Source organism: Stenella coeruleoalba (assembly GCF_951394435.1).
Source record: "Stenella coeruleoalba genome assembly, chromosome: 3".
Classification (NCBI taxonomy): domain Eukaryota; kingdom Metazoa; phylum Chordata; class Mammalia; order Artiodactyla; family Delphinidae; genus Stenella; species Stenella coeruleoalba.
In genome coordinates this window covers 134,152,166-134,176,666 of record NC_137148.1, presented here as the reverse complement: position 1 = coordinate 134,176,666, position 24,501 = coordinate 134,152,166, and the positions used below count along the sequence as shown (strand labels likewise).

At 53.1% G+C, this 24,501-nt stretch overlaps 1 protein-coding gene across 11 annotated transcripts in view; it reads left to right on the top strand.

The window, feature by feature from the left end:
* Positions 1-8,886: 8,886 nt before the first annotated feature.
* EBF1 (EBF transcription factor 1) overlaps positions 8,887-24,501 on the top strand; it is a gene marked incomplete at its 3' end in the record, with an annotated part of 499,070 nt that continues 483,455 nt past the window's right edge. For 9 of the 11 annotated variants that reach the window (XM_079918131.1, XM_079918119.1, XM_079918118.1 and 6 more), the window contains exon 1: positions 8,974-9,222. Of the gene's footprint in view, positions 8,918-8,973; positions 9,223-24,501 lie in introns of those variants that run through there. The other 2 variants (XM_079918130.1, XM_079918126.1) reach the window with 1 other exon arrangement.

Genomic DNA, 24,501 nt, shown 5'->3' with positions numbered 1-24,501 from the left:
AAAGAAAAGAAAAAATAAACCAGAACCCACCAGTTATGCAGTTGAAAACGCTATTGGGACACTTGCTCCAGAGGTAAACAATTCTGAAGTTGGTCAGAGGTGGGGAATCGTCTCCCATGCAGCCAGCAGCCTCCCTGCAAGGAGCGTCCTCATTGCAAAGCTGGGGGACCGTGCGGAGGTGTCTGTGAGTAAATGTGAGCTGAGTCCCAGGCCAGTTGCTGCTGAACTTTTTCCACCCTTCCCAGGTAAATCACTTGAATATGTACAAAGACTTTAACGCCTAGAGGAAGGGGCTGAGGGCCACACCAGCAACAGCACGCAGGCCGACTTGGTGCCTGAAGGCCAGGCAGGATGGTCCTGGCCCCGGGCGCTCTTCTGGAAGTTTTCCCTTCCCCTACCTGAGTTACCCCTCCTGTCCTGGCCCCCAGTGCTTTTTTCCTTCCTCACCTCTGCCCGGGGAGAAATTCCAACGGCAGGTATGGGTGACACACCCTCTTCTTTAGCAGGTGGCAGCCTGGCAACTGCTGCAGAAAGTCCAGCAGAGCCCCACTCACACTGGGCCACCCACAAAGCCGTGAGCCCTACTCCCTCCCACCAGCCCAGCCCTGAGACTGCTGACGGGGCAGAGAATATGGCGTCAGGCACAGCTGCAGGGGATCTTGCTGCCTGGAGTGGTGTTTATGTTGACCTCAACCCAGGCACACCTGGGGAGGACTGGCTGGCTGAGTCAGGCCGCACAGGTCAGCCAATCCTTGCCCATCAGAGGCTCACAGCTGCAGAAAATGGGCCCTGCTGCACCGACCAGGTCCAAGGAACAGGTGTGGCGTCCTGAGGGTCAGGATAGACAAGGGGCTGCAGCTCTGGCTTGTTTTCTAAGTATTTTATCTGGCCCATGAGTGGGAGACAACTTCACGAAGACCCTCTCCTAATGACAGGAACCCAGGAATCAGGGAGAGGAGGGGTGGTGGGTGGAGACAGAGGTCTGGTGCCCCGGCTACAGTGGAAGTGTCTTGAAGATCAGGCGGAGGGAGGCCGCACAGAGTGATGCCCAGGGTCACAGACCTGTCCAGGAGCTGCTGTTTGTTAGTTCAGGTCCTGCTCTGAGGTGCTCAGGGTCAGCTCTGACCAACAGGTGAGCTGGGGGTGCTCTGTAACGAGGGCTATGTGCACGGTTCCTGTGTGCCCAGCCCTGCTGGGTGCCTGGCCAGGGGAGCTCTGTATCCTGGGAGGGACCTGACCACGAGAACCCCATGGGCTGGGAAGGGGACGTGTGTATGGGCGTCCTCTCTGTGCAGCCTGCACAGAGTTGCTTAGCAACTTCTCTGTTGGCAGCGCTGGGATGAGATGAGAACCAGGAGATGCCGCGGGCCACATGAACCCCTGTCCATCCAGAGCGATGAGGTCAGTAGGTGGGTGCTGGCCACTGTGCTGCTTGAGGTAGGCCCCACGGGTCCCTCTTGTTTCTTCTACCTGACACCACGGAGGTCTCCCCCGGACAGAGCAGACAGCCTTCCTGGGACAGGTGGGAGCTCCTGGTGACCCTGCAGGGGACACGAGAGGGATGGACCAGGCAGGAGGGGGTGGAAGCCCAGGCATAGCCATGGGGCTCAAGCCGAGGGGGCCTTTGTGGGTCTGAGCTGGGAGTGGACGAGCAGGTGGTGAGTGTGATCCAGGAAAGCTGCCCTGGTGACGTGAGGCTGAACCTGCTTCAGAGTGACAAGCTTCCGGATGATCCCAAAACAGGATAGTGAGATGGATCCTGTTAGAAGAAGTTAAGTGAATCCCCCCAAGAGGAGGATCTGTGAGCTGGCCCCGGGAGGGGGGTGAAGGGAAGAGGTGTGGAACCTGCTGGGAGCGGGCAGTCCCCCTGGGCGGGCGGTGGGTGCAGACCCCACTCCGTGGCCGCACATCTGTGCTTCTGGCTGGATTACTTGGCTTCTCAGAACCTCAGCTTCCTGGTCTGTTTGTGGGGTGATGGTAGCATGGATTGGCTAGTAATTTCCTCAGAACAGGGTAGAAAGTGGTCTAGTGGAAATTTCACGGAACACCGTCAGTATGGGAATCGCAGGCCCTGTTTCCTGCAGTTCTGTCTTCAGGATCGGGAGAGCAAATCCAAGCAGACTTGCAGCAGAGCCTGGGGATGGGCTCGGTTAGGTGGGTCCCCCGTTTGTGGAATCTCAGAAGGAGCAGGCTCCAGTGGGCCGTGGCAAGTTCGCCCCACCTGGAAGCATCCAGACCTCAAGGCCCAGCAGTCCCCAAGCCCTGTGTCTGGGCCCCCAGGAAGCAGACGAGACAGGCTGCCGTCCTCCTCGGCCCTCTTCCTGCCCAGAACAGGTGAGGTCCAGTCCGTCATTAGGGAGAAGCAGGGATGGGGGTGTCCCATGTGGGAAGAGGACACGGAGGAGCTTGTGTACGTGGACGTCCACACCAGGAATGTGGGTCTGTGGGACGCGGGCACTGGGAGGGGCAGATGGTGGGCCTGAGTAAGTAGGGCGGGGCCAGGGTTCCTGAGGAGGGCTGCGACAAGCTTTGCCTGTGCCAGGCCTTAGACTCCCCTGGGCTTCCCTGTCCTGTTCACTGGGGAGGAGCAGCTGAGCAGCGTTGGTGGAGGGACCACTCTCGTCCCCAGGGCCTGGCAGCATCAGACCTTCAGGCTCTGGGTCAGGGAGCCTGAGGGGCGCAGGTCCAGCTGTGCCCACCAGGGAGGCCTGGAGGGGCTGGGCGGGAAGCACTGGTGTGGTCATCACCTGTACAGAAGCTTCCGAGCCAGTGTCCAGCGGAAGCTCTCACCTGGCATGTGGGTTTCAAGTCCACAGCTCAGATCACCTTCTAGCCGCTTGGTTTATTTTCTAGACACAAAGTCCTAATATCTCCTATGTCCCCTGCCCGTGAAAAGGCACGTGTGATCTGGCACCAGGCGCTGCCTCTTGTCCCCCATGACTGGACACTGAGCAGCCAGTGTCACCGCATCATGACTGTCAGGGGGTGTCAGGCGTGGGGGGATGAGAGCACACAGTCCAGGCCCATGAGGGGCCGTGCCATCCATGGAGCCGGTGCTGCGGTTGTACGTGTTCCCTCCCCCCACCCCATGGGCAGAGACCACCGTCCCCTTACAGACTGTTACCAAGTTAAGTCATATGGACCTTGCTCAGGCCCTAGCCTGGCGAGGCTCTCTGCCTCAGAGGGGAAGGTTTCTTTTTTCCGTTTGGGTTCAAGTAGGCAAATAACAAAACCAAAGCTGAGACCACCACAGCACAGGCTCCATTCAGTGGCCAAAGAATGGAGAAGCGGGAACTAAGTTCACAGATCAACTTCTTGCCCTCCTCGAGAGAGTGGCTTAATTTGAAAGAGGGAGGAGGAGTGACGCTAATGATGGGGATGAAGAGGCCTTCCGGGGAAGGGGCAGGGCTTTTTCCAAGGGAGTGGGGTACCACCTCTTTTCACCCGTTTTTGGTCCTTCATGTCCAGTCATGGCCACCGGTAGGTATGTCACTTAATATGCTGATATAGTAAATTCAACCTGTGATGAGACACAGGGTCTGTTGCAGGTCAGATTCGTTGCCATCTTGGTCCCAGCTGGTTCCGTCTGTTTTTTTGTTTGTAGCTTCCTTTCTTATCTCTGGACCCTTTAACTTAAATATATGGGTGAACTCCTGCTGAGGGTGGGGTGGAGGACAGCCCTGTTCAAGGTGGGTCCACGGGTTTTGACCAAGGGCCTGGAGCAGCTCTGACAACAAGAGGGGGAGGCTGAGACGGGCGGTCAGTCTGACGCCCGCACTGGGGCCTGTGGTCGGCATGCGGAAGTGGTCAGTAGGGAGCACGTGTCAGGGAAGGTTGTCGGTGTTTACACAGAAGATGTGGATGTGGGTCCACATGCAGAGCTGCCTGCAGACGCTGCTACAGAAACTGCTGATTCTTTCCTGAGAAAACTGGTGGGGGAGCATTCAGGCAACAGGGCAATCTGCTTGCTCTGGATGTTCTTGTGGGGAAGTGGGGGCACAGCAACAGGGGCTCAGCCCACAAAACCCCAGAACCCCTCCCGAACAGCTCCAGAACCGCTTCTGGAATGGCAAGGAGAAGGGGGTCTTCCACCTACTAGATGTATAGGAAAGGGGTGGGGTCTTCAGGGCCACCCTCACCTTCAGGTACTGGCTGGGAGGCTCACAGAACCCAGCACATACTTGTGGCTTGTGTGCTCACAGCTGAGATGGGTCACAGCACGCAGTAGGGATGCACGGGAGGGAGGGTCCCTGTTCCAGTCAGCTCATGACCCTTCATGCCCGCTCCTTCCCTCGAGGGTCTCTAGGGTGTCTCTTCCCCTAGCGACGAAGGGCAGAACCATGACAGTTACCCCCACCCCCGTCCCCCCAGGGAAGCTCACTAGAGACTTGGCACCTGGCTGGGGGCTGGTCATTTGATGTTCTCTGCCCTCACCATCCAAAATGCCAGTGCCCGGAAGGGGAGCCGGGGTTCAGCATGAACCACATAGTTTGTGCAAACAGCACAGGTGCTGGGGGCTGCCCATAACGGGAGGCGGGAGGGTTTAGATCAGGGCAGGGAGCTGCTCACCAGCTGAATTAACTTCCTGGGACAGCTGTGGCAAATGACCACAAACGGAGGCTCAGAACAATAGAAACCTGTCCTCTCTCAGTCCCGGAGACAAGATGTCTGAGGTTAAGGTGTCCCAGGGCTGCGCTCCCTCTGGAGGCTCCAGGGCAGGGTGCTGCCTGCCTCTTCCAGCTTCTGGGGGCTCCAGGTGTCCCTGGGCTTGTGACCACATCTCTCCCGTCTCTGCCTCCGTCTTCACATGGTGTCTCCTGTGTGTCTGTGTCTCTACTCTGGTCTCTTAGAAGGACACTGTCACTGATTTATGGCCAGCCTGATCCCGGATGACCTCATCTCCAGATCCGTAACTAATTATGCCTGCAAAGACCCTACTGCCAAAAAAGGTTCCATTCTCAGATTCTGGGGGGCATGATGTGGACGTAAATTTTGGGGGGACCCCCCATTCAACCCACTATAGCACCCAGTTCCCAGATGCCAGCTGACCTTCTTCAGCATCAGGCTGGTGATGTTCTGTCTATCTGCACGGAGCTGTCTTTTGTTTCTTGTGGTAACAGTGAGGTTGGGTTGGGGGCGTTGCTGGCCGACCTCCTGGTCATTCCAGGGACCATGCTGAAGTGTCCTTCCCAGGAGTGTGGGACCATGGCCAGGGCTCCCTGTGAATACCCCACACTGACTGCTTGGTGGTCAGACACCTGCATGGGCTGGACTGGTCCCCGGCACCTTCTACCACATCCACAGCCTGGTGGACTCTGTGCAGGCCTATGACCAGGAGGTGTGGACCGTTAAGATCGGTGGGAGCCCTCCTGCCTGCCACATGGCCTCCAGCCCACCACAGACCCTCCAGTCCTGCCATGGACATCCCCATCTCATAAACTCCAAAGAGGCCTTCTGGGAGGTGTTAGAACTTGGCCATGAAGAAGACAGGGCAGGCCCTAACTGCAGCAGGTGAAGGCAAGTACTAGGGGTGCTTGGCTATTTGTCCCCCAAAGGCCCAGAATGTGGGCTCTGACTTGAGGGGTCCACCTCCACCTGGGCCCACCTGGGGGGGTTGCTGCAGAGAGAGCACATCCTTGGGTGATTTTCCAACTCTCTCCACCCCCAGCTTCACCCCCTGGCCCCCCTGGCCCCATTAATAGTCTTTAAATTGTGTCTCTCACCCAACAGGCTTGCGTGGGAGATTTTAATATTGTGTGGGAGTCCAGTGGCCAGTGCCCATGTGTCCTGTGTGTCTTGGGAGGGGAAGGAGCCTCGCTCTCACGTTCCTGCCCCAGTGCACCTGGGGGTGGGGGCAGGAGGCCAAAGCTTTGTTTTGGCAGAAGCTCCCTTTCTGTGAACAAGTTTTCCCTCACTCCCGTTATCCTCACTGGAGGCTCAGGAGGCCACACCATCGGGGCACCTTCAGCACCAGGACCCCACCCTAGGGAATTTCTCAAGAGCAGGGACCAGGCCTGGGGGCTGAGGGGAGGAGGGAGCCGACCTCTTTGGGATCCACGGGGGCTAGGATGCTTCCTACTCAGGAGGGCCTTGGACTCAGCTTAACTACCACCCAGGGGCTCCTACCCCTCCCCTGGTAGGGGGGCCCTTCAGATTCCAGGGCCCCAAGATCCTCCCCACCGTCTTCTAACCCTAACTGCAGAGTCGGGGACCCAGAGACCCCCTCCCCGGCTTCTTTTTCCTTGGAGGCTCCCAGAATTCCATGAAGCTGTGATACTCAGGGTATATTATGGTGAAGGATGCAAGTTAAAATCAGCGAGGACAGAGGGGACGAGCAGGGTCCAGCATCCTCGACTGTGGCAGCCCAGGGAAGCCCACCTGAGTCCTGAGGTTCAAGGTTTATTGGGGTCTGTCACGTCAATGTGGGGACCACCTGTGCCTGACCTTGGCCTCCAGCCCCTGGGGCGACTCAGGAAGCCCCACCATGCATAACCCCGTCAGCACACAGCAACCTGGAGCGAGGTCCATGGAACACGGACATTCCCATCAGACTCAAGGTGACCTCTGGGGCCAGGAGCAGAGGCCCGGCCTATCTGTGGGCAGGTGAACCCACACCGCACGGGTCCTGATGCAGTGCCCATTCCGTGTGGTCAGCATGGGTGCACGCAGGTCAGCCAGTGTCTGTGTGTCTCAGCCCGTGACCACTGACCATGCTGTCCTGCTCTGCTCACAAGAGCGAGGCCAATGGAGGGACAACGGGGGTGGGAACAAAGCCGGGTCATGGTCAGGCTGGGTGAGAAAGGGTCCACGGAGCAAGAATACTGCTGCCCTTGCCTGGCGAGCTGAGAGCTAACATCTGCCCTGTGGTCAGTCCATCTCCCCACATCAATAGGTAGAGCTGCCTTTCCTGCATCCTGGGGGAGGGTCATGTCTGTGTATACAGAAGGATGCACAGCAGAGCACGCAGCAGGCTTGATGCCTGTCCTTGGCATGTACTTGGGGGCTTGGTGAGGGTGGAACATACTGACAGGTCATGGAGCCTACCCCGGGGAGGATGTTGGGGTGAAGCCTTTGGGAGCATCTGGAGGGGATCCTCACCCGTCTGCACAGGTGGCTTGAGGACACCGACCAAGGTTGGGAATGGCGGCGGGGCCCAGGAAGGGTCCTGGGTCATCCCTGAGGCTGGACGAGGGGTGTGGAGCTGGGGGTGATGGCGGTGGCGAGGAGGGGCTGATCGCCGGACAGTGTGGAGAGGGACCATCTGAGGCAGTGGGGAAGGTGGAGACTGTGCCTGACGGGAGGACGGAGAGACCAACAGGCAGCGCTGTAGGCGGGGTATCAGGGTTGATCCCTGCAGGGTGGCGCCCAAGCCCCACAGGGCTGGAAACCACCCAGTGTCCAGCAGGCAGCGGTGTAGGCACGGGGATCAGGGCTGCTCCCTGCAGGGCGGCTCCTAGCCCCGCACCGCTGGAAGCCACCTGGTGTCCAGCCAGACCCCCGCCAGGAAGAGAAAGGAAGCCCCGTGTACACTGCTGAAAACACCAGTGCGGGACGTTTGTTCTCTTCACCCGGCGGGAAAACAGGCAAATTGAAGTGGAGAGTGATGGGGTTGAGGTGGGAAATGTGGGTGCTGGGAGCCTGGAGAGGAGGGTTTCTGGAGGGGGTGAGACCACAGGGCGCAGGAGAAGGACAGGGGGTGGGCAGGGGGACGGGCAGTGAGTGTCCGGCGCTGGAGCACATGCATCCTCCCTCAGGCCGGCCCCGCCTCCCCCCAAGGCTGGGTCTATTAACACAGGGGATGCTGGAAGAGGGTTTTCTGTCTGGCTGGTTCACTGAAGCTGGGTGTTTGTGGGGACATGGGCCAGTCTGGAAGCCCCGGTGAAGACATTGTTCACTCTGAGGGAATGAGGCGGACACTCAGTCCCCGGTCTGTGGGTGGTCTAGTCCTCTGGTTGTCATGTCTCTTCTTGGGGGTCACTGGGGCTTTATCCTCACTCCGTGGGGTACAGGCAGGGACGGATGGATTTGGCTTGGCCTAGCTGTGCCTGGGCTCCTGGGGAGGACCTCTCTGGCCCACATATTCACAGGCCTCAGTCACCGCTGCTTGACACCCCCCTCCCGGAACTTGGCACAAGGACCTGCCCTGTGAAACGGGGCGCCTGGGTCGGGGGCTGGTGGATTGCTTCTCAGATGGCCACACTCAGGTCTCCGGGTGGGTGCGGTGGCCTGCGGCCACTCACCGTGGTCACCACACCGCTGCAGCTCCTTTCTGGGGTCTGAGATGCCCCGGGGGTTGCTGGGTGAGGGGAGGAGGTCGCCGTGACAGGGACGTGTGGGACAGGGGTCCTGGGTCTCTCCCCGAGGAGGAGTGGGCGTCATGCCCAGAGGGGAGGCGGCCGGTGACGGTCCTGGGTGTCAGTAAGCACAGCGCCGCCCCCCGCAGGCCGGGTGTGGGATTCCTGCGGCCCTGGCACAGAACACCAGACGGGGTGTGGGGTTGGGACAGGGGCCGCCTACTCTCAGGCCTGGAGCCCGAGGTCAAGGTATTGGGGGCCCGCTCCTCTCGCGGGTTCTGGGGTCAATAGGTCCCATGCCATTCCCAGCCCCAGCTGTGTCTCTGCCGTCACATCGCCTTCTCCCCCATGTGTCTGTGTCCAAATTCCTCCCATGAGGAACCCCCCAATTACAGGTCAGTGACGTCATCTCAACCCCGGCACCTCTGCGGTGGCCCATCTGCACACAAAGTCCCATTCTGAGGTCCCTGGGAGTCCATCTTCCGGGACCTCTTGAGGTGACCAATCCTGGTGGTCGACACAGCTCGTGGGGGCGTGTGGGGGGCGGGGCCCCAGGCCGGAATCCAGGAGCCTCACGGAGGAAGTGGTGTCCTGACTCAGGGAAGATGGACGGACAGGCAGAGGTGAGAGGGAGGCCGAGGGGCGGTGAGCCCTTCCCTCCGGGGAGTGAGGAGTCTCTAGAAGGCCGGGCCGGAGCTGGCAGGGGGCGTGACGGTCAGAGGCGGACGGCCTGTTCTGCGAAGTGCGGGGTCACTTAGGGGCAGAGGCACGGAGGCCTCAGGGATGCCCTCTGTCTGCTCCTACGAAGGCGGCCGTCCATTGGGCTCCCAGCCAGGTTGGGCCAAACGTGGAGCGGTTTGAAGATACATCCCAGGGCCGCCTTCGAGAAGTGCCTAGTACCTGGGGACACGGAGCCTCCAGCCTGACGGTGAGTGTGTGGGGTTGGTGGCACATGGGGCTGCATCAGGGCCCTGAGGAGCTCGAGGTGCCTGTTTCAGGCCTCACCTGGCGGCTGTCCAGGGCCTCCTGCTTCAGGCACCGACCCTGGTCTGGGAGGGGCCAGCAGGTCCCCTGACCTGTCATTGCAGCCAAGCTGAGGCTGCTGAGCGGCCACGGCCGGAGCACGGCCTGTGGGTGGGAGGTGCGTGGGGACGTCGCAGGACAGCGGTGGGGCGCCCGCATCAACTGAGGCGGGTCATCCACTGGACATATGACAGGAGTGAGCTGGACAGCAAGGCCAGCATGAGGCACAGCTCAGGTGGGGAGGCGGCTGCATGTCCTCCATCTTCAGCACCCAGACGTGTGTGTAGAGATGTTTATCCAGATACCGAGGGGCTCTTTCCTCAGATGCCTCGTGTCTCATCATCTGGCAGGTGTGGGGGTCCTGGGGCGACCGTGACAACATGCCACAAGCTGGGGGGTTCACAAGAGCAGAGATTTCGCTCTCGCAGCTCTGGACGCTGGAAATACAAAATGAAGGTGTGGTTGGTTCCTGCTGGAACTTCAGGGAATCTGCCCTGGCCTCTCCCGGCTTCTCTGGTTTCCAGAAATCCTTGGCGCCCCTGGACTTGGGGCTGCATCACCCACACCTCTGCCTCCATCGTCACGTGGCTTCTCTTCTGTGTCTGTGTCCAGATTTCCCTCTTCTTATAAGGACCAGCTGTTGGATTTAGGGCTCTCCCTAATCCAGCATGACCTCATCTTAACCACATCTGCAGACACCCTGTTTCAGAAATAAGGCCTGATTCTGGGGTCAGAATGGATATAAATTTGGGGGGGGGATACTATTGAACCCACAGTAGTAGGTGAGGTGTTAGAGGATGGAGGGAAAGAGAAGTGCCCACCGAACTGACAGGGCATCGTGAGACCGAAAACCGAGGCAGGCAGCTCCAGGTAATTAAAGTATCAGTTTATCATTGGGTAGTTTACTCACAGGATGGGATTGGACAACAATTGGAAGGAAGCATGTGTAGCTGCACTCTGTATGGCCAAAGGGTCACCGGGACAATTTATGGTTAACTTGTGGGTGGGGGGTGCTTGGAAACAGTACGTACATTCCTAAGTCAAGGTTCATGAATGGGTAACTGGCCTCATGGGCACTGGGAACACATCAGCGAAGGTCTTCCTTGTTTGGGGACTAACAAAGCATAGAGGCCACCTGGTCCTGATAATTACTAAACAGCCTCTATTAACTAGAAAAGGCTTGAGGACAGAGAAGTGTTTGACCACACAGTACAGTCCTGGGTAAGGTCAGCGGAAGGACGAGCCCAGGATGGCATCAGTTATGCTGACAGCCTTACATGGTGGGGAGGCAGGGCTGGGCAAGGTGCGGGTTTGAGTCCCGCAGGTGCCCCAGAGAAAGGGACGTGGGCCGGGCAGTGGGGTGGGCCTTGCACCTCGAGCAGGACAGGGGCACGGCCCAAAGAAGTAACCTGACACTTGTTCTTAGGGACGCAGTCTGTGCAGTGTGGGCATGCCTGTGTCCAGGGTCACATCCTGCTGCTTCAGGGCCCGACCTCTGTGTGACCTCTGCAGGCCGGCCTGAGTGGGAGTATATTGTGTCAGGAGCCTCAGGCAGGACACATCCTCAGGGTTTGGGGAGGATCCCCAGGAGGCCTTGGAGGTCAGTTCTGGTGGGGGAGGGGTAAGTGTTCAACTCTGCCACCGTAAGGGCGGCGTCCGCACATGAAGGAGGTGGTATTATCAGTTTACCTGAGAAAACACACTTTCAGGTCTCCCGTGCGTTACGGAAAAATGTTTCTAATATGCGTGTTTGCAGGTAGCTGGAAGTGCTCCAGCCTTGCTCTGTGGCTGGGCCCGTGCTCCAGCAGCTCCCAAGCACTGACTGCAGTGCCGTTTGCTTCACCTGGAAGGTCCCAGTCTTGGGGTGAGGGGGATCGGGCCACGGCCCCGGTGGCCAGGGCTGCAATCAGGCAGTACACGGCCAGCAGCCCCATGGGCTGTTCACAGTGCGTTGATAAATCCAAATGGATTCTGTCCTGTGCTATTGGGGACGAGCCCTGGGTCTGCTTCTGGATCGTCCCAGTGAGGGGTTGTTCATGCCCTCATTTACACTCCACGGCCCACACGAGGTCACCCGGGGCCCCAGAAATCACATGGGCAAGCAGACAGGATCTCTTGGCAGAAATGGAAATTCCTTGAGGTGTCAAGATGTTGATGTGACGAATAATTATTTTTTTAGTTGTGATTAAAATATATGTAACATAAAATTCACCATTTACCATTAAATTGAACAACTCAGTGGTATTTATCACATTCACAGTGTTGTGCCAGCACCACCTCCATCTGGTTCTAAAACAGTCTCATCCCCCAAAAAGGAGACCCCCTTCCGCCTCCCCTAGCCCACTAACCCACTTCCTGTCTCTGTGGATTTGCCTGTTCTGGACATTTGATATAAATTTGCCTGTTCTTGGCTGAATGTTTGTGTCCCTCCAAAATTCACTTGTTGAAATCCTTACCCCAAGGTGATGGTATTAGGAGGTGGTGCCTTTGGGAAGTGATTAGGTCATGAGCGTGGAGCCCCTATTATGGGATTAGTGTCCTTATAAAAGAGACGTCAGAGAGCTCCCTCACATCTCCTCCATGTGAGGACACAGGGAGAAGATGCCACATACAACCAAGAAGAGATCCTCACCAGAACCTGACTGTAGTGGCACCCTGATCTCAGACTTCTGTCCTCCAGAACTGTAGGAAATACATTTCTGTTGTTGAAGCCCCCAGCCTGGTAGTTTGCTATGGCAGCCCAAGCAGACTAAGACAGTGTCCTTCTGTGTCTGGCTTCTCTTACTGAGCATTGTGTTCTCGAGTTTTGTCAGCACTGTAGCGAGTGTCAGTGCTTCACTCCTTTTCATGGCTGAGTAATATTCTATTGTTTGGATGGAGCACATTGCGTTTATTTGTTCTCTGTTCACCTGTTGATGGTCATTTGGGTGGTTTCCACATTTTGGCTGTTGTGAATCATGCTGCTATAAACATGCATGTACAAGTGTTTGTGTGGACGTGTGTTTTCCTTTCTCTTGGGTTTATACGTAGGAGTGGAATTGCTGGGTCTTGTAGTGACTACATGTTTGACATTTTGAGGAACTGCCAGACTGTCTTCCAAAATGGTGGCACCATTTCACATTCCCACTAGCGCTGTTTGAAGGTTCCAAGTTCTCTCCTTTTTATTGTCTGTCTTTTGGATTCTAGTACCTTAGAGGGAATGAAATGCTATGTCATGGGTATTCTGTCAGCCCATCAGACACTCACCCCTTTTATACCAAGTACTTTGTAATGCTCCCCTCACTTTCTGAAATCAGAGGCAGAGATAAGATAATCTCTCTACACATACAATTTAAGTATAGTTATGTATATGTGTGTATGCAGCTACAGTTACAATAGAGAGGAGAATTAAAGATAAATACATTTTAATGAAATAATACATAATATAATAGGTGAATGCTTGGCTTAAACTACACTAAGTAATCAGATGTTTGCTTAAATTTTTATTCAATATAGATTTAAGAAAAGGCAGGTAACATTCAACTCGCTTCAAACTTTATATTTAATGTTTTTAAATGAGGACAAATAGGCATTGTTGTATAGAATTCGAATTACTGTGGTGACAGCAATCCTGGTGCATTAACTGGCAATTCAGAAACTCTGAGCCACTTTACCAGGAGATTGGAGTTTCCAAAATATCAGAGAATTCTTGGTAAACTTCTGAATAACTGTGAGAACAAGCTTTCCTAGAATCACGTCGTTGTTCTATTCCTGCAAAATTCAGCCTATCTTAAAGCCATATAGAAATAACTTGTGTGTAAAGTAGAACAGAGTCAGATTCTCAGCTCAGAAAATCATGAGCAGGTCCTTCCCAGTAAGGGCAGGCAGGCACAGGACAGCGTCTAAAACAATTGTCAAATGCATAGTTCTATAAGATCGGTGATTTTACTAGTATAACTCTAGATATGGGAAGATGCTACAAGAGGGAACCATTTCCTGGACCATAACAGACTAGTAGGACAGGTGACCCAGTGGCTTTGGGCTACTGTTAACAGGGCCTAGTCCAGTAACAGCACATTGAGTGGCCTATCAATGAAATCCTCACCTGAACTGGGAATGAGTGTTCCAGGTGCCGCGGGATAAATTGGTCATGAAATGCCTCCTAAACCTTGGTCAAAATTATGACCAAAAGAGGGGGGATTGTAACATAAAGAAAGTTGCCCACCATTCAGTTGTACAAGAATTAAGTCCTCAACCACCACAATCGCTGACTTACAGGACACCCTGAAAGGAATTCAGGGCTAAGATCAGGATGAGACACTTTGTACCCTGGGCCAGAAGTGGCCCTCAGAGAGTTCCACATTTTCAGGAGAAAATTTGTATGAACCTGGATTCTTGCCTCTTCCCACATTTAGAAAAGCACTAAAACCATTAGGGTATCGGTCCCTCCTGAATAGCAGTAACCTCCTACCAAGCTGTGTGCTTGGTTGCACGTACCCCTTCGTCAAATTCACACAAATGTGTCACTTTTTAAATACAAGCAGTTCTTTTCAGCTTTCACGTAGAGAAAAGCCGTTCATGAGCAGCATTTCACAGGAGTGCAAACTGAACGGGCCAATCGACAGTGGTGAGATGGTCCTCGACACACGCCTTGTCCTACGTGGTCTGAGGTCCCACGTGGCTCTCTTTTCACCCACCGTATTGGGGGAAGATGAACCAGAATGTCTGGCCCTGTGTGTCTGACATGGCCGTGCTGGCCCCCCTGGATATGAGGCTCCTGGTGGGAGAAAGCACAGCCCCTCAAGTCCTTCTGTTTGGTCTCAGGTACAGGGACAAGCTCTCTGTGGCCCGGATGGCTTGGTGCAAGCAGGCACTGGCAGGGCCGGCCCCTGCTGAAGCTGCAAAAGAGGAAGGTCGCCGTCACCACGGAGGTGACCCTTTTCAAGAACTACTTGCCCAGGGGAAGTACTCTGCGCAGGTGCAGCCACTGCGCGGTTGCGGACGTGGGAGCTGCTGGGGCGCGTGGTGGGGGAGGGATGCTCCACACCAGGCAGGGTCAGTGGCTCGAGCCTGTGGCAGCACTGCAGCCCTGTGGTGCTCTGCCCGCTAAGATGCCACATGAACCTGATCACGTGAGTGTGTACTGCACCTGATCTCAGACATGTGTGCTCACTGCTGACCCATCACGTGTGCCTGATGTCATACACACAGATGTGCTCACCTGCTCACTGCAGGCCCATCACATATACTTCATCACACACCCACTCACTGCTGCCTGTCGCCCCCACTCCATCTGGGTCGAGTCCTCTAAGGAGCTCGGGGTTGCCCTGCTGGACCTCATCAGCTGGTCCAGTGCTGCAGCTGCGAAGGGGAGCCTCACACGGGTGCTTCCTGGTGTCCTTCACACTGGGGTCCTGAGCCACACTCTCCTGCCCAGTCAGTTTCCAAGAGACCGGGCAGGCTCAGACCTCTTCGAGGGGCTGGCTTAGGTAAGGGGCTGGCTTGTTTCCTGGGCAACATTACTGTTATCTCAGACTGAAGGGGGATTGTGTACCGCCAGGGAAAGAGACATCCATGTCCTGACCCCAGGGCCTCAGGACATAACCTCATTTGGAAGTAGGGCCTGGTTGTGTATGTAGGTAAGACAAGGGCCTTAGGGTGGTCCCAATCCTGTGTAACTGTGTGCTTATATGATGAGTGGAGACAAAGACACAGAAGGGAAACCACATGAAGATGAAGGCAGAGATGGGAGGGATGAAGCTAGAAGCCCAGGGATGCCTGGGTCCCCAAGAAGCTGCAAGAAGCAGGAAGGACCCTCCCCTGGAGCCTCAGCACTTTCCACCTAGACAGTTAGTATGAGTGGGCCTGAAGTGAAGGCAGCACCGTGGTCCCTGACCAGTCTGTCTTGCCCCCTTGACACTGTGGGGAGCACCTCCCACGGAACGCTGACCAGTGAGTTGGTTTCCCATGAGACTGTAGGACGCTGGTCCCATAAACAGGCAGGCCCATCAAACCCTTCCTCCTGGGCTCTGGTCACACACGGTGACTGTGCACCCTGTGGGGCTGGGCTTTCAGCCTCTTCACAGGACCCCTTGGTGTTGGTTCAAAGTTCAGCTTACACCCCAAGAATGACGGAAGGTGAAATCCTCATCAGCCCTGTGCGGTGCAGGCAGGGAGACACAATTAATTGTAGAGTTAAAAGCAGAGAGGCTAAGGGTTACTCAGCCATGGAAAAGGAGTGAAGCACTGACACAGGCTATGGTGTACATGCACCTCGAAAACATGATGCTCAGTGAGAGAAGCCAGACAGAAAAAGACAATTAGTGGATTCCACGTACATGAGACATCCAGAACAGGCAAGCCCACAGAGACAGAACGTAGACCGGGGATGCCGGGGCTGTGGGAAATGAGGGGTGGCCTCTAAAGAGTGGGCTTCTGGGGAGATGATGGAAATGTTGTCAAATGGATTATGCTGGTGGCTGCACAACCCTGTGAATATGCAAAACACCACTGAGCTTAAGGCTTAAAATGGGTTAACTGTGTGGTATAGAAATTCAATCTCAATAAAGCTGTTATCAAAAGTGAAAAACTGGAGGCTTCCAGGCCCATCTCCAGAATCTGACAGCCAAGGTGCGGGGTCGCACAGGACCTGCATGTTTGAAAGCCCCATTGTGTCCAACCAGGTGGTCTGAGGGCACCTTGAGAAATTCTCCCTGTGGCATCAGAAGCGTGGGGCGCTAGTGTGGCTAGGCCTCAGGCAGAGAGGCTGGATTCTGTGGCCTTGCTGTCCTCTCTTAGGGAGTGTGGCATCATCTCCGTAGAAGGAGGTGGGTCAGCTTGAAGCCCGGTTCCCTCTTCTGCACGTTTCTTCTTTCTTTCCCAGCAATGATGCTGGCTGAGCTTTGCCAGAGCAACCAAGGCAAAAGCGTCATGCACAGAATGACTGAGAACTTTGACCAGGTGCCATGGACTCCTCAGAGGCAGTGACCCAGGACTGAGGCCCCAGAGCCTCCTTCTGAGTGTCATGGCCCCGGTGCCCCTCTCATGGGAGTTGTTGTCAGGCTTAATGGTTGAAGCAGCCATGGTGTCGAGATTTCACTGTCAGAAACTATTTCTTTTCTTCCTTGGGAGAAGCAGGTCTCCTTCTACTTTGTTGGGATACCCGCTTTTTAATAAACAAAAATGATAAGCTGTAAGTACATATTAAGGATTAGGTTATACATATGTAAAGAATAATCATAAAGATCAAGAAACAGAACCTGATGAGTGGACACCCAGGAGTGCCCTTCCCTCCTCACAGCCTCCTCCCCACCGTGAGGTCGCTGTTCTCCTGATGTTGTGTCAGTGACTTGTCCTCATAGCTTACGCCCAGGCATGCATCCCTAAATAACGCAGCCCAGCTTTGCCTAGTTCGAAAGTCCGTAAGTGGGTGGACCGTGCTTGCTGCTTTGTTGCTCTTGATGGCTCAGCATCGTGTCCATGAGATTCTTTCATCTTGTGAATATAGGGTTTTTTAAAAAATAATTTTTATAGTTTTACTACCTTTAAACAAAATGTACTCTGTTGCTGTGGAATATTCCTTCATAGGAGCGTGCAGGGTTCATTTCTGCATCCGCTTGTGATGGCCTTCAGGTTCTTTCAGGTTTGGCTCCTGTGGCTGCGGAGTCCATGTCCATGTGTCCTGGTGCAGGGCTGGGGGGGTGGTGTTCAGCTGGGAGGAGCACTGTGGGTCTGTGTGCACGGACTTCGCTCTCTGAGGCCTGATGGTTTCAGAAGTGTTTGCGCCGCCTGCTGCGCACCAGGCTTTCCATTGCTTTACATCCTGCTGATATTTGATACTGTGTCTTCATGTCTGCCATTCTGGTAGGTGTGTGCGCCGTAGTTTTCTTATGGTTTTAATCCCTCGGTTGTTAGTGAAGTTGTGAATCTTGTGGTATTCATGGATTACTTCCTGTTGTTTTTTAAAAAGTTTTAAAAATTTTGGTCAGATACACATATAAAATTTACTGTCTTAACCATGTTTAAGTGCACATTTCAGGGTCATGAAGTAATTTGCACTGTTGTACAACCCTGGCCGCCATCGTCCTCCAGAACATTTTCACCTTGCAAAACTGAAACAGTGCCCATGAAACACTCACTCCCCATTCTCCCTCCCAGAGCCCCTGCACCCACCATCCTGCTTTCTGTCTCTATGGTTCTGACTGCTCTATGGGCCTTGTATGAGTGGATCAAGCACTGTTTGTTTTTTTGTGTCTAGCTTACATCACTGAGCATAATGCCCTCAAGGTTCATCCCTGCTGCAGCCTGTGTCAGAGTTGCCTTCCCTTTTAGGCTGAATAACATTCCCTTGTATGGATGGACCATGTTTTGCTTCTCCATTCATTTGTTAATGAACATATGTGATATCTACATTCATTTCTCATGTCATATAATTTTTGTGGAATAACATCGGAAAGTCCTATGAATCAAAAGTCATTTGCCATTAACTTTTTTCTTAAACTTTTTATTGTGAAAAACAGCAAAGCTAAGAAAAAGGGAATAATACATGTCAGCTTCACTTGTGTTCAGGAATTAATGCTTTACGGTATTCACTTTATTCCCTGTGTGTGTGCTGTGTGTGTGCATGTGCCTGTTTGCATACATGTGCTGTGCATGTGCATAGGTATGTGCATTTGCATGTTAGTGTGTGCATGGGCATATGCATTCATGTGTGTTCATATGCTAGTGTGTGAATATATTTGTGCTGTGCACGTGCATGTGTTTGTGTGTGTGCTGTACCTGCCTGTGTGCACACCTGTGTGTTTGCTGGAACCACTTGCAAGTTGGTTGCAGACTGAATTGTGCCCCACATATGTCCGCACGCACCTGCTCAAACAATCCTGCATAGCCAGGTAAAGGTCACAGATCTCAGGGATTTAAATGGATGGAGCAGGATGTCCTGACACAGAGTCTGTCTTCCAATGACTGTCACTGTCTCAGTAACATGCTTCACACCTTCTTTAAGCCCCATTCAGTGTCCAGCTTAGGCCCCCATTACATTCAGTGACCTGCCCTGGATCCCCTATAAGCTACAATGTCACAGTTGGAGAGTCTGGCCAGGGCTGGGTGTGCCCCTCCTGTTGGCATGGCCTCCAGGCCCTTAACGTGGCTCCTGTGTTCCCATCTCTCAGCCAGGCCCCAACTGGAATGCGGCTGTCACCTCTTTCCTCACAGGGTCCCATCGCCCAGTCAAGGGGGTTCATTCTCCCCAAACACAGCATCAGGAGTGTGGGGGGGGTGACAGTCCCCGCTGGGTCTCCTTCATGTGAGACCCTGTGCTTTTGACAGAGCAGGCACTTTGCACTCAGGGGTGGTGGGGTGGTGGCATGCGGCCCACGATGGGCAGGCGAGTCACCAGGTGGGGATGAGCCACTGTGCAAGGAGTTCTGCGGTGGGTTCTCCTCTCCAACGGCTTCTGTGCCCCAGCCTCTCCCCGTGTCTCCCATCGAAGACAGCTCGGTGCCCGTGCTGGGTGTCAGCCCCAGGGCGTGAGGTCATCTGACCGGGAGCCATAGGTGCCATCAGCCACACACCCCCTCCACCCCCCCCACCTCCCGCACACGCTTCAGGGAAGCAGGACCTGAGTGCAGGGCTCTCAGCGGCCCTGAGTGCCCCGCCCGGAATCGGCCAGCGGAATGGACAGACGGGATCTCCCGGCCCGGACCATGCAGGACTGTCCTGCCTGGGCTTCCAGTGTGGCCGCCTCCTTCTGGAAGCCTGGGAGGCTGGAATCAGGCCACTTCTTGTCTGTCCTGGCAGCAGACTGGCCTGCACTCTAAGAAGTTCGTGGCTCACCCGTGGATCCTGACTATCAGGTGGCCAGAGAAATTGGTAACATTTTCGTTTTGCCTGTTGAAATGTTTAATGACAACGATTTTGTTCAGTTTCCTGATGTGGGTGTCCAAAGATGAGAGACCCATGTGTGTGATCTGTACCTCCTATGAGATCAGCCCTAAGCTAGTTTAAACATGATCAAGTTCTGTCTACACGGTAGATTTAGACCTCTGCATGTCCTGTCTACTGATTATGTTTAGAGCTGACCATGTGTTGTCTATAATAAGAAGATTTAGACCTGACCGTGTTCTGTGTACGCTAGGACTATGGGAACCTGGGTAGAGACCTGGCCTGGCCTCAGTACTGGGAAGCTCCGTGCATGCATCTGAAGGTCAGTGCTTAGATGTCTGGGTCTGGAGCTGAGGTGGGCTTGTCTAGGTAACAGCCTCTCTTCTGAGTGTGGTTACCTGGTCCTCCCAAGGGTCAGTGCTATGGTCGGGGCCTTAGTCTTAATCCCTGCAAGGTTCACCTTCCCTGGGGCTTGTGGAGAATCTGCAGGGGGGCTACCTGGCAATAATTCCAATTCACCAGCACGTGCATGGTGCGTAGGGAGGCAGGTTTAGCTGGTGAATTGATTGCAGGGCACACAGATTGGGCAAAAGGCCGATGGGCAACAGGTGAGGCTGCTGCTGAGCTCTCCTTCCAGTCTACCGTCCCTACTCAGCAGAGTCCAGAACTGCCTCTCGTCTTTCAGCCCTGCTGTCCTCTGAGTTTTCTCAACATGTAAGTGAGACGAGAAAGGACTGAGCCTGCCAGAACCAAGGTAGTGTGTTCAACTCTAGCATGAAAGCTTTAAAAACTGTTAAACTGTCCCAGAGGACTTCTCTGGGACAAGTGTGGGGAGAGGAGACCCACCTTACACTTTTTCCCATCCCAGGAGGTCCCAGGGACCCAGCTTGTTTCCACAGTAGGGGAGCCACCAGCAGAGCCATGGTGTCCTGACCAAGGGGACGTGTGACCCCAGGTGTAGTGTCTGGGGAGGTGGGGTCACCTGGTGAGTGTGGACCTGTGACCCCAGGTGTGGGGGTTCTGGGGAGGTGGGGTCACCCTGGAGGCTGTGCATGTGTGAACCAAGGTGAAGGGTCTGGGGAGGTGGGGTCACTCTGGAGACTGTGCACATGTGACCCCAGGTGGGGGTGTCTTGGGAGGTGGGGTCACCCTGGAGACTGTGCACGTGTGACCCCAGTTGAGGGTGTCTGGGGAGGTGGGGATCATGCTGGCGACTGTGCACGTGTGACCCAGGTGGAGGGGTCTGGGTAGGTGGGGTCACCTGGTGAGTGAGAACGTGTGACTTTAGATGCAGGGTCTGGGGAGGTGGGTCCCTGTGGTGAGTGTGGATGGGCGACCCTAGGTATAGGGTGTGGGGACTGTGTGGGTCTCACCGCATCTGCATGTGTCGGGATCACATGTACGGGGAGACCCCATATCTGCTCTTTGCCTGAAGAGTTTCTTATCCCCTTTCAGATTTCCAACATCTGAATTAAGAGTGTTGCCCTGATTATCCTGTGGTTCCTTTTCTTCTCTTAATCTTGTCACATTCATATGAGGTCGGGCATGTTTGAGTGGGTTGCTGCTCTGTGTTCTGGTGAGTGACAACACTTGGTGGTATCATATTAATATCATAGCATATCATATGTCTAATGTATGGGGGTCACCACTGCCTGAGTCCCAATGGACAGAGGTCAGGTGAGCACAGACTAGCTCCCCACTAAGAATGGTCTCCCATGTGCCATGTGAAGATACTATGATGTCCCCTTAGGTGGGGGACTGTTTGGTCCTCTGACATTTGTGATGAAGGGGAGTCAAAATGGCATCTCAATTAACAAGACATTATTTTATGAATTTATTTTAAGTGAAATAAAACACACATCACATACCCTTTACCATCATCACGATTTTAAGTGCACGTTTCTGAGGCATCAGATATATTCACCTTCTCGTGGAGCCATCACCACCATTCCTAGAACTTTTCATCTTGCAAAACCAAACTTCCACAACCATGAAAGTCTCACTCCCCTTCCCCTCCCACTCGGCACCAATGTCCACTTTGGTCCCTGAGTTGTCGACTCCAGGGCACCCACTGGAGTGGAATCCTGCAGTGTTTGCTGATGGCTCACTTTGGAAGAGCTGACTTTCAGTCTGAAGCTCTGCCTGTTTGTATCTGAAGAATCTGCATTTAAGGAGAGGGTGTATGAGGAAGGGGGTGTATGAGGGACAAAGGTGTCCGGGGTGCAGATGAGCCAGGACCTGACCAGCTGCCTTTTGGGTCCTCTGGTTCCATCTCTTGGCCTGGGCCTCATCTGCATCATCACTGGCCCCACTGGCACCCCTGGGGTGTTGTTGTCTGAGTGAGATTCCCCTGGTGCCCCTGCTCTCCTTCCCTCCTCCTGCTGGTTGGGGAGGGAACTGCTTGCCGTGTGGTCTCTACTCCTGAGGCACAAAGGACCCTGCAGCATGGACCTGCAGAGTGTGGGTGTGGTCCCAAGAGCATGGGACCCACATAGGACACAGCATTGGGGTATGACAAGTGCTAGGGCTGCCTCATCACTGACAGGGAATGTTGCCAAGATCCTGCTCAGGAGGGCGTGGTGGGTGGCCTGGGACCCCAGAGGCCCCATTCCTATCCTGGAGCTTGGACAGTGCATCCCCATGGGCTCCAGATTCACCCCATATCTCAGCCATATCCCTCTGTCCTGTCTTTGGACTCAGGAAAATGACCTCTACTGATCATTGTCCACAACATAGGCCTGGCCCTGTCGGTATTAAGATTCTTTAATTTAGCCGTCCTGGGATAGCAGCTCTTTTTAGGTCTAAGAAGGAACAGCTCAGGAGTGTACAACAATTTCAGACGAAACTAATATTCAATGACTATCTCTATACTGCTAGGTTGTTGACTTCCATTAGTCATTATTCTCCTGGTTTTAGCTCTGATGTGGGGATTACAGAGGAGTCAACATTTAAATCTTCATAATCTGTGTATTTGTAGCTTCAGTAACATTACTGACCCATAGTTTGTATGGTTTGGGAAGAGTTATTGATTTCATGTAGCATGTAAAGGATTCACAATGATGACAGGGCAATTAAGATTACAATAATGGCTGGTAAATTGTTCAAATTTTCTCTACCTGTGCATCTATTGTACGTATATGAGTTAGTTTAGTTGTTAATATTAGTGAAATAATATAGAGGACTAGAGAACTTCTTTTAAAAATAACTATTAATGTGTGATTATGAAAATGTAAAAGTTCTTCCGTAATCGGCGATGTTGCATCTTGAGAGCCTAGATGAAATTGATATGCCTTAGAGATATACAGGATTTTAGCCTATGATTTAACTTTGAAAAAGTGACATCACTTTTTACTTTTATCTCATTTATTGAGAAAGGCATAATTTTTCTGGTGTTGGCTTGAAACTGGTTGAAAAGGACTTGAGTACTTCCTTATTTTACATTTACGTAGGTAGGATATTCAAACATAGTATATGGTGGAGGGCATCCATGTAACCATTCTAGGTTAGGAGTAGCGGTTTCCACTGCTGATACTTCTCGTTTGGACACAAAAGCTTTTCAGAATATGAAGGTTATTAGCATTACTGGTGCTACTGAGATGAATGAGTCTAAAGACAAAATATTTCATGTTGTGTGTGCCTCAGCGTACTCAGACTAACGTAGTGACATCCCAGAGAGGCCAAGAAAGTGCTGCAGGAAGTCATATTTACTACTACAAACATACTTGTGAAGTGAATTTTTGCTCATGCTGAGTTAAGTGTATAACCTGAGAATAGTGGGAATCAGTGTAGGCAGCCTCCTATAATAGTGAAGACTGCTCCCATGGACATTACGTCATGGAAGTGTGCTACTACATAGTGTGTATCCTGGAGGACAATGTCTGGGGATGAGTTGGCTAAGATGATTGCTGTCAAAGCACCTACTGTAAAAAGAAAAATCAAGCCTAAAACTCATAATATAGTGGGAGGTCATATAATACCTCCGTGAAGAGTTGCTAATCAGGGACTTCCCTGGTGACGCAGTGGTTAAGAATTCACCTGCCAATTCAGGGGACACGGGTTCAAGCCCTCGTCTGGGAAGATCCCACATGCTGCGGAGCAACAAAGCCCGTGCGCCACAACTACTGAACCTGCTCTCTAGAGCCTGAGAGCCTCAATTACTGAAGCCCACATGCCAGAGCCCGTGCTCTGCAACAAGAGAAGCCACTGCAATGAGAAGGCTGTGCACCGCAACGAAGAGTAGCCCCCGCTCACCAGAACTAGAGAAAGCCTGCGCGCAGCAACGAAGACCCAATGCAGCCAAGAAAAAAAAAAAAATTAAAAAAGAGTTGCTAATCAGCTAGATACTTTTACTCCTGCAGGGATAGAAGTAATTGTGGTAGCTGATGCAAAGTATACTCCTGAGTCGACAGCTATCCCTATGGTAAACATATGATGGGCCCACAAGAGAAATCCTAAAAAGCCAGTGGACATGACTCATACTATTCCCAAAGAGCTGAAAGGCACTTTTCGTCCTAAATAGTATGTAATGATATGTGAGATTATAACAAACCTGGTAGGCCATGAATACAGACTTCAGGGTAACCAAAGAGTCAAAATAGGTGTTGGTATAGGATTTGGTCTCCTCCTGCAGGGTCAAAGAAAGTAGTGTTTAGATTTCTATCTCTTAACAGTATGGCAATTCTGGCTGCTCGGACTGACACTGGTAATTATAGTAATATGGCTATAGTTGGGGAAGATTAAACAAATACTGGTGTTTGGTATTGGGATATGACTGCTGGTTTTGTATTAAAGACTATAGTAATAAAAGTAATAGCACCAAGAATTGAAGAGACACCTGCTAAATATAAGGAGAAAATGGTTAGGTCAGCAGAGGCTCCTGTGTGGGCCAGATTGCTGGCTAGAGCTGAATATACGGTTCCACTTGTACCAGACCCAGCTTCTACTATTGGTGATATGAGTAGGAGTAAGAATGATGGGGGAAGTAGTCAAAAGTTTATATGATTTATTTGGGGAAATGCTACCTCAGGTGCCCCAGTTATTAGTGGCCTAAGTCAGTTTTCAAACCCTGCAATCATAATGGGTACAACTATAAAGAAAATTATTACAAGTGCAGGGACTGTTATGACTGCCTTACAGATTTGGGCATCTCCAAGTAGCACTCCAGGTTAGCATAGCTCAGCCTGGATTAATATACTTAAGGTGCTGCCTGCTACTCCAGCTCAAGCACCAAATAGTAAATATAAAATGCTGATATCTTTGTGACTTGTTGAAAATAATCAGCAGTGTATGAACAGACGTAAAAAGACTGAGCTAGCATTCGACT